The sequence below is a fragment of the Saimiri boliviensis genome, chromosome 13, assembly GCF_048565385.1.
Source record: "Saimiri boliviensis isolate mSaiBol1 chromosome 13, mSaiBol1.pri, whole genome shotgun sequence".
In the NCBI taxonomy this organism is placed as follows: Eukaryota; Metazoa; Chordata; class Mammalia; order Primates; family Cebidae; genus Saimiri; species Saimiri boliviensis.
The window spans coordinates 70446191-70461007 of NC_133461.1; the positions used below are offsets into that span (position 1 = coordinate 70446191).

At 41.5% G+C, this 14817-nt stretch overlaps 2 protein-coding genes across 8 annotated transcripts in view; one reads left to right on the forward strand and one right to left on the reverse strand.

Annotated features, from left to right (window-relative positions):
* Nucleotides 1-13393, reverse strand: part of FAM210A (family with sequence similarity 210 member A) — a 53026-nt gene extending 39633 nt beyond the window's left edge. The window contains exons 1-3 of one of the 5 annotated variants that reach the window (XM_039463616.2): nt 13150-13393; nt 7233-7416; nt 7069-7152 (exon numbers count right to left, since the gene is read on the reverse strand). The gene's annotated coding sequence lies outside the window, so the exon portion shown is untranslated. The other 4 variants (XM_039463615.2, XM_074383801.1, XM_003924877.4 and 1 more) reach the window with 4 other exon arrangements.
* Nucleotides 13394-13453: 60 nt separating this feature from the next.
* RNMT (RNA guanine-7 methyltransferase) overlaps nt 13454-14817 on the forward strand; it is a 34587-nt gene continuing 33223 nt past the window's right edge. For 2 of the 3 annotated variants that reach the window (XR_012513191.1, XM_003924881.4), the window contains exon 1: nt 13454-13553. The gene's annotated coding sequence lies outside the window, so the exon portion shown is untranslated. The other variant, XR_012513192.1, reaches the window with a different exon arrangement.

Genomic DNA, 14817 nt, shown 5'->3' on the forward strand with positions numbered 1-14817 from the left:
AATTTGAACACAGGAGTCAGCTGAGAACTAAACTGCATGAACTTAATTTAGATCCTGGATTACTGCTTTCTCTTTTACATGTAATTTTGCATTCTTTACCATTAGCTTATGCATACAACATTAAAGAGTCACCAAAAATATGAGTCTGAACATCTGGATAAGAAATAGTTCATCATCTTGGGGGATATAACACCCCATAATTGATTTAGTCATTCTCTTACTCTTAGAAACTTAGATTGTCCCCAGTTTTAATGTACTATAAAGAGTATCCTGATACATAACATTCTTGTCCATATTTTAAGTTCTTCAAGAAATTCCTAGTAGTATTACTAGGTTACTGGTGACATAATATATTGGTTATTGGAGATACGTATGTGTGTATATATGTATACATGTATACTGAAGATATACTGGTTATTGGTTATACACCCACACATGTATATACACATGTGTATTATATATATATATATATATATATATATATATATATATATACACATTTTATATATATACACACACACACCTCCAATAACCAATGTTATATCCTGTTTATATATGTATACATATACATATGTATATCCTGTTTAAATATGTATACATATACATACATATACACACACATCTCCAATAACCAATATATTCTATCTCCAATAACCTAGTAATACTCTTCCTAGGAATTTCTTGTACATGTATATATATATATATATACATGTATATATACACACACACATCTCCAATAATCTAGTAAAATATATATAAAATCTCATACAGATACATATATATTTTTTAATATTTATTTTTGTTTTTTGAGACAGGGTCTTGCTATTTTGCCCAAGCTGGAGTACAGTGGCTATTCACAGGTGTGATCCCCCTACTGATCAGATGAACGTTTTGACCTGCTCACTTTCTGGATTGGGCTAGTTCACCTCTCTTTAGGCACTCTGGTGGTCCTCTGCTCCACGGAGGTCATCATATTGATACCAAACTTTGTGCAGACACCTGATCAGCAGTGCATACTACAGCCCAGAACTCCTGGGCTCAAGAGATCCTCCCACTTCCACACTAAACAGGGGTACATAACTATTTTTAAGGTACTTTATGTCAAGCATATCTGCGGTTGCACTAATACAGTCATCTATATTCCATGAAAAGTTTTGCATACTCTACTACAATGACAAACTGGGCAGTCACTTTCATTGTATGGTGAGAATCATTATCATGGGTATGTTACCTCCACATAAAGTTCACATTACAACATTTTCCATATTCTGGACTTCAAGGTGTCATCAAAGTTGAAAAAAGAATATTTTATAAAACAGCTCTGATATTTTTAAGTTCTCAGTAGTATCAAACACTATATTCAATCACCTCAATATAAATGAATTCCTATTTCCCATTGTGGCTAAATTTCAGATCCTATAATCCCCAACATAAGATGAAAACCTAGTAAAGTAGGTGCTATCCTTGTTTCTACTATGGCTCAATGCCTACACAAAAACTACTCGAAGCAATTTAGCGGAGCTCTGTTCAACAGATCTTTCTGAAATGATGAAAATGATCTATATCTGTGCTGTTCAATGAGGTAGTCACTACACACAGATGCCTACACAATACCTGAAATGTAACTAGTGTGACTTAAGTACTAATTTTTAGTTCCAATTTTAGAATATGTGCTGCTGAAGTGAGCACGAGTACTAATTTTTCAACTTTATTTTAATTACTTTAAGTTACAATAGTAACAAGTGGCTGATGGCTACTGTATTAGACATGGCTTCACAGTATTCAGAAAGACTTCCACTGTAAGATTTTCTATAGTTAACAAAAAAGAACCACAATAGATAAAACAGTTAACTAAATTACTGGTTAGACAAGGTAAGAGAAAGTGATGGCTGCCTACTAAGTATCCACTCCCCTGTTCCCTCATGAGAGGCCCTGTTCTGCTCAGGTAGCTGTCTACCCACCCCTCAGCTTCAGTGATGGATACTGATAAAAGGATAGGGCTCATAGCATTGTGTGGCTGGCTGACTGTTGGTCCAGGGGTGGGCATGTGACTCAGAGGAGTCTAAGAATTTTGAGGAGAACTTATATTTCATGGTTTGGGGACCTAATTCTCTCTCCTAAACTGGGGGTGAGAAAGGAACACAACATACGGATTCTGGGGGTTCTAGCAGCCATTCTGTAACCTTGAATGAAGTGACATGATTTGGCTCTGTGTCCCCACTCAAATCTCATTGCAAATTGTAATCCCCACATATTGAGCAAGGGACCTGGTGAGAGCAACTGGATCAAGGGGGGCAGTTTCCCTCTTGCTGATCTTGTGACAGGGAGTTCTCAACAAGATCTGATGGTTTTTAAAACGGCAGTTTCCCCTGTTCCCTCTCCCCGCCTTCTGCTGCCTTATGAAGAAGGTGCCTGCTTCCCCTTTGCCTTCCACCATGATTGTAAGTTTTCTGAGGCCTCTCTAGCCATGCCAAACTGTGCCTCATTACATCCCTTTTGTTTATAAATTACCCTCTCTCAGGTAGTATTTTTATAGCAGTGTAACACAGGGAGCCACCAGCCTGTGTTAGGACAAAGCTGATTTAAGAGTTTAATTGACTCACAGTTCAACATGGCTAGCAGAGGCCTCAGAAAACTTCAATCATGGCAGAAGGCAAAGGGAAAGCAAGGCACCTTCTTCACAAGGTAGCAAGAAGTGCTGAGTGAAAGGAGAAAGAGATCCTTATAAAACATCAGAGCTTATGAGAACTCACTACCACGAGATCAGCACAGGAGAAACTGCCCCCATAATTCAATTACCTCCACCTGGTCTCTCCCTTGACACATGGGGATCATAATTCAAGATGAGATTTGGCTGGGGACACAAAACCTAACCCCATATCACCTAATTACCCTCCAAAGGCTCCACATCCTAATACCATCACACTGGGGATTAGGGCTTCAAAACAGGAATTTTGGGAGGCACAAACATTGAGTCAACAGAAGTAAGTCTATCACTCATAAGTACTCTCTGCATATACCCCCAAATCTGGGCTGCTCTGTCTTTATCACATTGGTTTGGCTGAACCCTAATTGTATCAAATCCAGTCTGACACCTGTGTGTAAGCTGGATAAGAAAATAGACCATGCTGACTGATCTCAACTTAAACTCATACCTACTAACTTCCCTACTCCATTTACTTCCAACTGTCTTATTGTAAACCTTATCTCTTTTCAAAGGTCTAATGCCTTCTTCTTATAAAAACTAATATTTCTCAATCACATACAATGTGTCTGTGTCAATGCACAACTGTAGTAAACTAAGCCAGACAATAATGAGATCTTTCCAGCCCTTACTCCACTCTTTCATTCCCAACCCAACACCCAATTAGAATCCCACCGTGTCACTCCAATGGGAAGAAAACCACTCATCAGAACCAAGAGAAAAGGAAGTAAAGGAAGTTTTATTCCCATGAAAGGCTTATGTATATTTCCAAGACTCCAGTCACTGGAAAACAAAACCATATATAGTCATGTGCCCCATAATGACATTTCCATCAATGACACACAGCATATATGGTGATAGTCCCATAAGATTATAATATCATATTTTTTCTATACCTTTTGTATGTTTAGATACACAAGTACTTACCACTGTGCTACAACTGCTACACTATTCAGTACAATTACATGCCATACACGTTTGTAGCCTGGGACAACAGGCTATACCATATAGCCTAGGTGTGTAGGAGGAGGCTCTATTATCTAGGTTTGTGTAAATACACTCTGTGATGTTCAAACAATGACAACACTGCCTAATGATACATTTCTTAGAATGCATCCCCATTGTTGAGCCACACATGACTATTACTGTCCTGGAGCCTGGCTTGTCAGATCAGCACTCTTCCTCCATTCTGGGTGCTCAAAAGAGCAGAAGGAGGTTTCAAAGGAGACTTCTTTTCCTGTTAAAGCTTGAAACCAAAAATCCCAAAGCAAATAAAAATTAAACTTGCATTTAGTTGAAATCTAGGCAATCAGAAAGCACCTTAATTTTGATAAGAGGGAGAAAAAAAAGTAATGTCACAGATTTCTTTGCTAAATAAGCACAATAATGTATAGGCATGCCACAATGTCAATACAGAAATAGTCTTCTGGGACACACCCCAAGGTGAACCCTAGTGAGCTACATCCTTGTAGAATCTTCTCCCCTTGAGTGTGGGTGGAACCTGTCACTTACTTCTAAGCACTAAACGGTAGAAAAGATAGAAAGGACTCCATCTCAACAGACTGGAGAAAGAGTCTCCCTCCTGCTGGCCTCAAGGAAACAAAGTGCCATATGATGAACTGCCTATGGACAGGGCCGCATACAGGGAATAGCCTTTAGTCCCTGAGGGAGGCCACCAGTCAACAGGAGAAAATGGCACCGTCACTCATGTAGGCCAAAAGATGAACTCTGCCTACAACCTGAATGAGTTTGCAAACAGATTCTTCCATAGTTGAACCTCCAGATGAGAATGTAGCCTGACTGACACTTTGAGAGATGCTAAGCAGCAAACCAGCTAAGATGTGCCCATATTCCTGACCCAGAAAAACTGAGATAATAAACCTGTGTTAAGCTGCTAAATTTGGGGGTGATCTGTTACACAGCAATGGAAAACACAATCCTACTCTCCTTTGGAAATTTTCCCAACCATTGCATGAGTCAGGATTATTTTCATCTTCTCAAAGTCTTTGTTACAGGGACTCCAAAAATGGCAGGCCATACAGACCCTGAGTACAACTGTATAAAAGGAGCAATCTTAGGTTTAGTCATAGTTGTCTGCATTAGAACTACAGAATATTAAGACTTGGAAGAAAACTGAGAGGCCCCTTAGTACCATCCTTTATGTTTACAGATAAGGAATGCAAGGACAGGTAATAGTTTATAACTTGTTCCCGGATTACTGGGGGGAAAAAAGGAGCGGTGGGGAGAGAGAGAGAGAGACAGAGAGACAGACAGAGCGTGAGCGTGCACGCGCACACAAGTTGCTAGTCTAATGGATTTCCTACATCTCCACAAATTGCTCATGTGTATAAATTGTCTTTTCCCTGAAAATAAAGGATTGAGAGCCAAACTATAAATTTCATTTCTATCTCCTACATTGAAAATCAGGTTTAACACAAATTTATTGTTACTAACTAAAACATGCTCAGCAATAGGAATTTACTTGATAAAGAAAATAATGCCTATGTTTGTTAAACCAAAAAAGGACATATGAGAAATTATACATATATTTTACACCAAGTAAACTGCAATAGCATCTGTTTCACCTTGGCTTTAGTGAAAAATACTCATAATCTTCTCTGCAGGGTTACCTAGTTTTGTCAGTGTTTATTGTATCAAATATATTTCAGAAAATGTGATTTGATCATCAGAGTACCAGAAGCCATGTTGTAATAAAGAGCACTTGTATTCTGGGTCCAATTTTAAAATATGTCTTTTTAAAATCTTGCATTTACAGTGATGAATACGGCAAGAAAAATAAAATAAAAACTTGCATTTAGAACTTGAAATAGGTCTGCTTTATTTTACACAGTGTGCCATACAAATAAAATTTTTCTTAACATTATAGATGACATTCATTTGGCAAACAGTACACTGCAAGCCCATCACTGTTTATCTAATTCTTTTTCTAATTTTAACAAACGACTCAAATTACAATGCAGCCTACTTAGCAGCTCAAACTATAACAAGAATTTCAGTATTTCGAATAGCAAGGAAGAGTTACTATAACCCATGCTTAGGTTAAAAAAATCAAGGACTCCAAATAAAATACTATGTTTAATTCAATTTATCAAGTCCAATAAGTTACAAAGGCAATGTAGAAGAAGTAGGTGAAAATGGGGAAGCCCTAATTTTTAAGTGCCTTGAAAATAATTTTTGGTTAACAATGAGACTTTCCGACAGGACTCATCTTGCCATTGGCATCACAAAATCTGAACCACCCACTTCCCCTTTCTCTGGGAGGGCCCCTTCCTAATATCTGATGCTTCTTCCCTCACCTCCATTCTTTGCCCACTGCTGCACATGCTTAAAGCCCAGCTACCCTTTCACCCACAGAAGTCGTAGACCACTGCTTACCATGGTTAATTCTCAGAAGTAATAAACTCAGAACTTGAAAGCACATAATGCCTACAAGACTGTTCACTATTTCAAACTTCTGCTCTGGTTTACATGAATTAAAAAAAAAATCACTCTATTTTTTCTGCTGTACCAAGACAAAAAAAATTCTACAATCACACTTAAAGACATGGCCTAAATACTTCACATGACATTGCAGTAGCAGTTTCAGTTGTATTAAGAGAAGCTAAAAATGAGCAGGTTCTGTGCTAAGCACTGTATCATCTCATTTATTCTACAAAATCACTCCGTGAGAAAATTAAAACACACAGTTTGGTCACTTACTCAAGGATGACACAGTTAGCAAATATAATATAACCAGGATTTGAACACATGCCATCAGCTTGTGCTCTTAGCTGCTGAAATACTCTAGTCATTTTTTTAGTCAGTTGCATGACTTAGTGGCCCATGGTTAAGCGTACAGTTTCTACTAAGCCCAGTAGCAATCCCAAAAGCTGTTTCTTAATACAAGAGCGGTTACCTGCAAAGGATGGAAAGGCTTTGCTCCTCAATCCTAAGGATCTACATAATTTTCTCCTATAGGGCCTGCCAAAGGTTTCATATAGCATATTTCAATCTGCCTCTAACATTTTAAGCACCATAACCTCTGCTGAGTCATATGGCCTGAGTGGTAGAGCAGTTTGCACAACAGCCAGGACCTGTTGCAGAGTTGCCTTTTGTTCTGGGATCCAATCAAAACTACCAGCATTTCAAGTCACCCAGTAAACAACCTGAAATAGCACACCCAAATGAGTAATTTGTCACTTCCAAAATCTAAAGAGGACCACTAGATCTTGCTTCTCTCTTTTTGTTGTAGGTGGTAACATGCCCTACACCACACCAGTGGACTCCTAGACATTTCACTGAGGTGGAAGGCCTGGAATATTTGCTGGAATTATTTCCCACTCTCTGACACGCAAATGTCTTACCAGTAAGTCTAGAGTAGTTGGTCCTGCTTGCCCACCAGATCCAATCAGCATAATGTCATCAATGCGATGGGCCAGTATGATGTCCTGTGGAAGGGAAGATGGTCAGGGTCTGTATTTGTTTGCTGCAGCTGCTGTAATAGAGAACCACAAACTGAAGAGCTTACACAACAAAAAATGTACTGTCTCCAGCTCTGGGATTAGAAGTCCAAGATCAAGGTGTCAGCAAGGTTGGTTCCTTCAGGGGTAGTGAGGAAGAATTTCATTCCTCCCCGCTTGCTCCTGATGGTTTGCTGGAAATGTGTGACATTTCTTGGTGTTCCTCTACTTCAATTTCACATGGCATTCTCCCTGTTTGAATATCTGTGTTCAAATTTCTCATTTTTTAAAAACACCAGTCGTGCTGGATTAGGGGCCCAGCCTACTCCAGTATGACTTCATCTAATTACATTTGTAACTATTGTATTCCCAAATAAGGTCATATCCTGAGATACTGAGGGCTAGGATTCCAATATGTTAGTTTCTAGAAGACATAATTCAACTCATAACAAGATCCCTGTGATCTAAATTACAACACAGAGTTAGAGAGTTGATATCCCCAAGGTAGGACAGTGAAGGTGTATTTCTGGCTTTGTTAGTTGAAAGAAAACTGCCTGACCAGGTGCAGTGGCTCATGCCTGTAATCTCAGCACTTTGAGAGGCTGAGGCTGGCAGATCATGAGGCTAAGGGTTTAAGACCAGCCTGACCAACACGGTGAAACACCATCTCTACTAAAAATACAAAAATTAGCTTGGTGTAGTGGTGTACACCTGTAATCCCAGTTACTCAGGAGGCTGAAGCAGGAGAATCGCTTGAACCCGAGAGGCAGAGGTTGCAGTGAGATCGTGCCACTGCACTCCAGCCTAGGTGACAGAGTGACACTCTGTCTCAAAAGAAAAGAAAAGAAAAGAAAAGAAAAGAAAAGAAAAAAGAAAAGAAAAGTGCTTTTAGTGATCTTTACTAATAGATACTTACTAAGAAAAACATTTAGCAGATCAGTAACTGCATGCCAGCTACTGGGGATAGGTTCTCAAGCAATGAAATGACATATGGAACAGCTACAATTAGTCACCACTCAGTTAAGTTTATGATAATCCACTGTCATATTCCAAGATCAGTCTGTTTTCTGCACAGGCCAAATGGCAGAGTTGAATGGGAATATGTCAAGAATCACCACCCCTGCATCCTTAAGTGCACTAATCTCTGCAATTCCTCTGGAAATGCAATATTGATTTTGGCTTACTATTATTCCAGGAAGACGCAGCTCTAGTGGCTTCTACTTGGCCTTTCCTCCACAGGTCGGGGAACCAGTGTGGGGATTCTGCCAGTTGTTGAGTATGTCTATACCAGTTATTCATCCTGGAACTGGGGAAGTAACCACAAGATGAATATGGGGACTCACTGTGAGGAGGACCTGGGTTAAACTTCCATTGACCACCTAACCTGAACAAGCCCCTACTCTGAATGGTGGGCCAAAATGATACTTTAGAGTGTCCTGGAATTAGTGTCAGTTCAGAGTTAAGTGTTCAGTAATCCATGAGAAGTCTGATTATTTCTTTTTCTCCAATGCACACTTACCCTGACAAACCATAGGTCCTTCTGGGAAAAGTTAGGGGAAAAAACTAACAGTATAAATTCTTGGCAGCACAATGGGGTCTTTCCTCAAAAGGGTCCAGCCTCCCCTCATTCAAAGGGTTCTAGGACTGTAAAATTACTCAAATCTGGGAACTGATTGAGGGACCATTAACTCTTTCTTTTGATAATTCAAGTAAGGCTTCCATTCGCTTGATCTAGAACTCTTCTGCTTATACAGATCAATTCAGAATTCAGTAGACTGCCCATCGAATTCTCTTCTACAGACACCATGACTACCTACCCAATGCCATAGGACTCTCGAGTCAAGACTGTTCAGACTGTTGCTTTGACTCCACTGTACCCTATGATGGCAACATGCCCATTTAGTCTTTGGTGATCACATGGTCCCTGCCATTTGGGATCCAACCATCCCTGCTGCAGTTAAGGACCCCAGTCAGTGGCAGCAGCTCACACTGCAATCTCTGATTTGCAGAGAAGAGCAGCCCCAGAGCTCTTCATGGACACCTGAGGAGAACCAGCAATGTCTTGCAAGGTAGCTAGCTACCTCAAGGGAGGCCATTACATTACACCAGGCAAAGCAGGGTTAACTTCCTCAAAGGTGAAAGAATTGCTTCTACTGGCAAAAAAGAGTGAGTAAAATTTAGGAGTTCAACATCCCCAGCTTCATCAGGATGTTCCCATATGGCCCTATTCCGAATCTGAGGATCCCATTCTTTCCCAATCAATGCCCTCATTTTAACAGCAGACCAAAGTGAGGAAGGGAATTCAGTTTGCACTGTAATTCAGCCACCTAACAGGATGAGACTCTGGGTTTGCTTTTCACCAACCTCAGCTCTGCAACTACAGGAGATAATAGGTTTTAGGGCAGACACAGAAACTTTCACTTTTTTGGAGCTTCAATTGGGAATCTGAAGCCTGAAGCCCACCCTTCTTTTCTTTCTTTTTCTGAGACGGTTTCACTCTGTCATCCAGGTTGGAGTGAGTGCAGTGGTGAGATCTCAGCTCACTACAACCTCCACCTCCTGGGTTCAAGTGATTCTCCTGCCTCAGTCTCCCCAGTAGCTGGGATCATCCTTTTCTTTTCTCACTTCATCCAGCACAATTAAGAGCAACCAACCAAGATTATACTCATTAAGTTGATTTAAATGTTCTAAGGTACCAAAAAGCTGATTGTTCTGAATCTTGTTGTTGTCTATAAGCAGGAGTGGGAGTATCCAATAGTGATCTTTTGCATATCTCCATTATCATATCACACCATGGACTATCAGAGTCCTCTTTTCTACTGGGAATACTCATTATTGCCTTTAAATCTTATCAGGTTAGAAAATCAACTCCAGAAACACTATAATCAATTCTGAAAACTCATCCTTAAGATTCTGCTAACTAGAACCACTCCCAGCACCCAAATTTGAATCACTCAGGGCTCTCCAGATATACAGAACTGATAGGAATAAAACATAGATGTAGATAAAAACATAAATATCTACATCTACATGTAGACAGATATTGAGATACTGGTATTTTAAGGAACTGGCTCACACAATTGTAGAAGCTAGCAACTTCGAAATGTGTAGGGTAGATATACATACAGTAAACTCAGGCAGGAATTGATGCTGTAGCCTTGAGGAAACTACTGTCTTCTTCAGGACACCTCAGTTTTGGCTCTTTCAGCCTTCAATTGATTAAATGAGGCCCACCCACATTATTTTGGGTAATATTCTTTAGTTCAGGTCAACTGATTATAGATGTTAACCACATCTTCAGAATATCATCACAGCATCACGCAGATTAGTATTTGTTTAAATAACTAGGTAAACTGACATAAAACTAATCATCACACACAGCACACTTGTGGATTTCTCAACAAAATCTTATTTTCAACTGAAAGAACAACCCTTTAAACAAGAATATTTTATTTGCTCCAGAAAGACACATGAAATTTCAGTAGGAATACTCTCCTGAGTGGAACAGATTAAGTCTTTCCTCCAAAACTATTTAGAGAAACAAAGTTTCCATGAACCACCTCTCTTGCCTGCCTTCACATTACATTGTCTTAGGAAACTATAACATTGTATCTACATTTTCGAAACAATCTTCATGTTTCAAAAGTATTATCTTCAACTCTACAACAGAAATCATACTTTAAAATTATACCTCTAAGAGATGTGCTCTCACTTCTTACAAATGGGTTGAAATAAATCCTGCATGTTCTTTCCTTGTGTTGGTGGAGCTCACATTCTGGCAAGATAACATCCTTACCTGACTATTTTATCTCTGGACATAATAACCCAGGCATTAAAAAGTATCAAAATACTTTCTGAAAATCTAGGATATGCTAGACAATTTCCAGTTCTGAGTATGACCTTCTAGCCGGCACTGTTGCATTATTAGCAGAGTCTGGCCAATGAGCCAGACTGCCTGAATCCAAATCCTGATTCCACTACTTAAAATCTGCATCATTTTGGCCAAGTTACTTAACCCTCACCTGTAAAACAAAACACTCATAAGCAGTAAGCCCCGAGGGGTGGCTCATGCCTGTAATCCCAGCACTTTGGGAGGTGGGCAGATCAGGAGGTCAGGAGACCAGCTTGACCAACCTGGTGAAACCTGGTCTCTACTAAAAATACAAAAATTAGCCAGGCGTGGTGGTGTGCACCTGTAATCCCAGACACTCAGGAGACTGAGGAAGGAGAACTGCTTCAACCCCAGGGCTGACACACGCCCAGGAGATGGAGTTTGCAGTGAGCTGAGACCTCACCACTGCACTCCAGCCTGGGCTACAGAGCGACACTCCATCTCAAAAAAAAGAAAGAAAGAAAGAAAGAAAGAAAGAAAGAATTAAACGAGTACAAATGAATGAAGTACTAAGCTTGACACACACACAGAACACAGAGAAGTTACTAAAGTATTAGCTATTATTATGTTAATGTCCAGAAAACCAGAGATTACACAGGTAATAATGGGGGGAAAATAACATCAATGGTAACTTTTAAATCATTTTTATCTGGTTCATTTACTTCTTAGATTAACTGCTTTCAAGAAACCTTTCCTCTATTCTCAACAGAATTTACATGACTTCTAGCTAAGTTCTATAAAAACTGAAAAATATAATATCTATATATCACATGCACAATCACATGGAGTTTTCATAAACACATAGTTAAGAGGCTTTTAATCTAATGACAACATGTTTTTAAAAGTCAAAATTACACTCATTTTCTGTAAAACTACAACAGCAATTACCTCAAGAAACGTAACCATCAGAACCAGCAAAAGTAATTGCCTGGTTCTAATGCTTGAATATGCGTACAATGGATTCGATCCCTAATACCTACTCCTTTGCAGTTGTCAATATTCATGAAATGAGATTAACTCTCAACCTAGCTCATTTCATATAATAACAAATGCAAGCAGTCATCTGAAATTGATGGCTCATCCTTATTTGTGAAAACTGGGCCTCATTCTTGGTTCAAAGTTTGTAAGGGGTCAACAACCTCACATGGGCTAATGCCCACAATTTACAAGTGACCAGATTGGATAGTACATGCTGGAAATGCTGCCTTTCCCCAAACCAGGTCTATTCATTAATATACCTGTGTCTACTGACAAGAAGGCAGGCTGGTAAAGCGTATTTTCAAAGCTGTTTTAAAGGAATCAATTTTAGTAAGGAGTAATTCAAGATGGATCGTAAATCTGATCAGTTTTACACCCTTAGGGTGGGGACGTGTTGACACACGACATTAATAAGTACACGCATCAATCATCTATCCACAGGTAGTTTTGGCCCTAATCTCAGGTTGAAAGTCCTCAACTATGAAGCTTTCAAGTTTCAGTACAGTAGGCACTTTCACTCCCCAGTAGAAATCTGGTGTGATGGCCAAAAAAAGTCTGTTGTCTCCCCCAAACCACACTCTGCCAAAGTTCAGCCCATGCAGAGTTAATGCACCGTTATGTATTTTTCAAAAACAGGTATAGGTTGCCCCTTTTCTCAAAATCTAACAGATCGGAATGGTCTCTTGTGGCTTCCCAAACACGGCGGTAAGGACAGATGTACCAGTCCCTAGTAAGTAGGAAAAGACTAATTTTTAAAACCACTCCGACCGCGTGCACTTCAGGCCCCTCTTCAACTGGCTTCAGAGGAAAGGAAGAGAAGACGGTAAAGGGTTACAGCGGAGAAGGCTGAAAACCAGTCCCCAAAACAAGATTAGCCAGGACACAAGCTCGACCCGGAAGGGCTGGAGTGACCTCTCTAGGCCGCCGGGGGCGGTGGGGTCGGCATTGAGGACCACCCCAGTCTGGCGGGCGGACACCGCCACAGCTCGAGGAGCCGCGCGCGCGGAGCAATTGCCAGGTTAGCGCCGCGAGTCAGCTCTCCGACACACGCCCAGGGTTGAAGGTGCCCTCTAGACCTCTCCCGCTGTCCCACAGAGGTCTGGGGCCCATGCTACCTCTTAGGACGCTGAGGCCGCCACCGCCGCTGCTTCCCGCCGCGCAAGCTGGAGGGAAAGCTCCTTGGATGCCACGGTGGTGTCACTCAGCAGAGCAACCCGGCCGAGCGTGGGTCCGGGCGCCGGAACCCGCGGGGCTCGGGCGGACTCTTGCCCCCTACCACCTCCGGCCCCGCCACCGCGCCCACTAGCAACGTGCTCGCGGCCGCCCGCGCCCGCTCAGCGCAGCTTCTGCCTGCCGCGCGCAGCACGTCGGGACTCGTAGTTCCGGCGCGGAGAACGTGCGCCGCGGCACTCTAGCCAGAGAGGCGCCATGTGATGGTCGCACTCCCGGAAGTGACGTAACAAGACACGCGTGGCGCGGGCCGCCGTTTCCGCAAACAGAATTGCGTTTGGCTGTGCTGGTGAGTGTGGCTGGAACGCCGGCCCTTCATTTCTTTGTGTTTACCCCTCGGCCGCCGTGGAGGAGGAGGAAGCGGCACTCCCGCTCCTGACATGCGGCACTTCGCATTAGACCTGTGCTTTAGTACCTGCCACGTGGGTCTATCTCCTTGTCCCTTCAGTGCAAAGCAAAACGGGAACTCTTAGGGGTGGTCGGGCGCTGTTGATACTCCAGACCGAGCGAGCCCGGGGTGGGAGAAGAAGTCTGAAGAGCAGCTCCAGCGCGTGCCCCAGGGCTGTGCTCGGGAAGGTGGGGGGTCCACAGGTTTGTCTGGAGCTGCGCTTCGGAAACATTAGCTAGAGGTTGAGTAAGAGGCCGCGCGAATGACGGAGGCGGTGAACTTGGCTGGAGAAGTCCTTTCTCGCTTCTGCGCCCTTCTCGGGCCGGGGCTTAGGGCTTATCCTGCTTGGGGTTTATCCTGGCGGCCTGCTGTGTCGTACCCTGAGGAACTGAAATGATGCAGGGACTTAGCTTGCTTCGGAGGTGTGACTGTGGCAAGTCGAAATGTCCATGTGGTTATTTATCGCATATCCATCCCGATGTCAGTCGACCACCTCTCGAAGGTTTCTCCTCGAGGATTCTGAGGGATAGCTCTCGTCCCTTTGGAGTATTTTAATTATTTTACTTTGAGATTGTAAAATAATTAAAAGACCGATTAATATTCCATTGTGTATATATGCCACATTTTCTTTATTCATTTGTTGATGGACACTTAGGTTGATTCCATATCTTGACTGCTGTGAATAAACTTGAGACTGCAGATGTTTCTTAGATATACTGATTTCCCTTCTTTTGGATCTGTACCCAAATTTGCGAAACTATTCATCTCACAGGGGATTAAAAACCAGAATATAGAAGAAACTCATCTAAATAACAGTAGTTCTATTTGTAGTTTTTTGAAGAACCTCCATACCTTTTCCAGTGTGTAAATTAATGGTTGTGCTAATTTACATTACCTCTAACACTGCAACTTTTCTGCATCCTCACCAGCATCCTTTTTTTTTTTTTAATGTAATTTAATTTAATTTAATTTTTTTGGGACAGAGTCTCTCTCTGTTACCCAGGCTGGAGTGCAGTGGCTCGATCTGGGCTCACTACAAACTCCACCTCCCAGATTCAAGCTATTCTCATGCCTCAGCCCCCTAAATTGCTGGGATTACAAGCACAGACCATGACGCACAGCTAATTTTTGTATTTTTTGTAGAGATGGGGTTTCACCAGGTTGG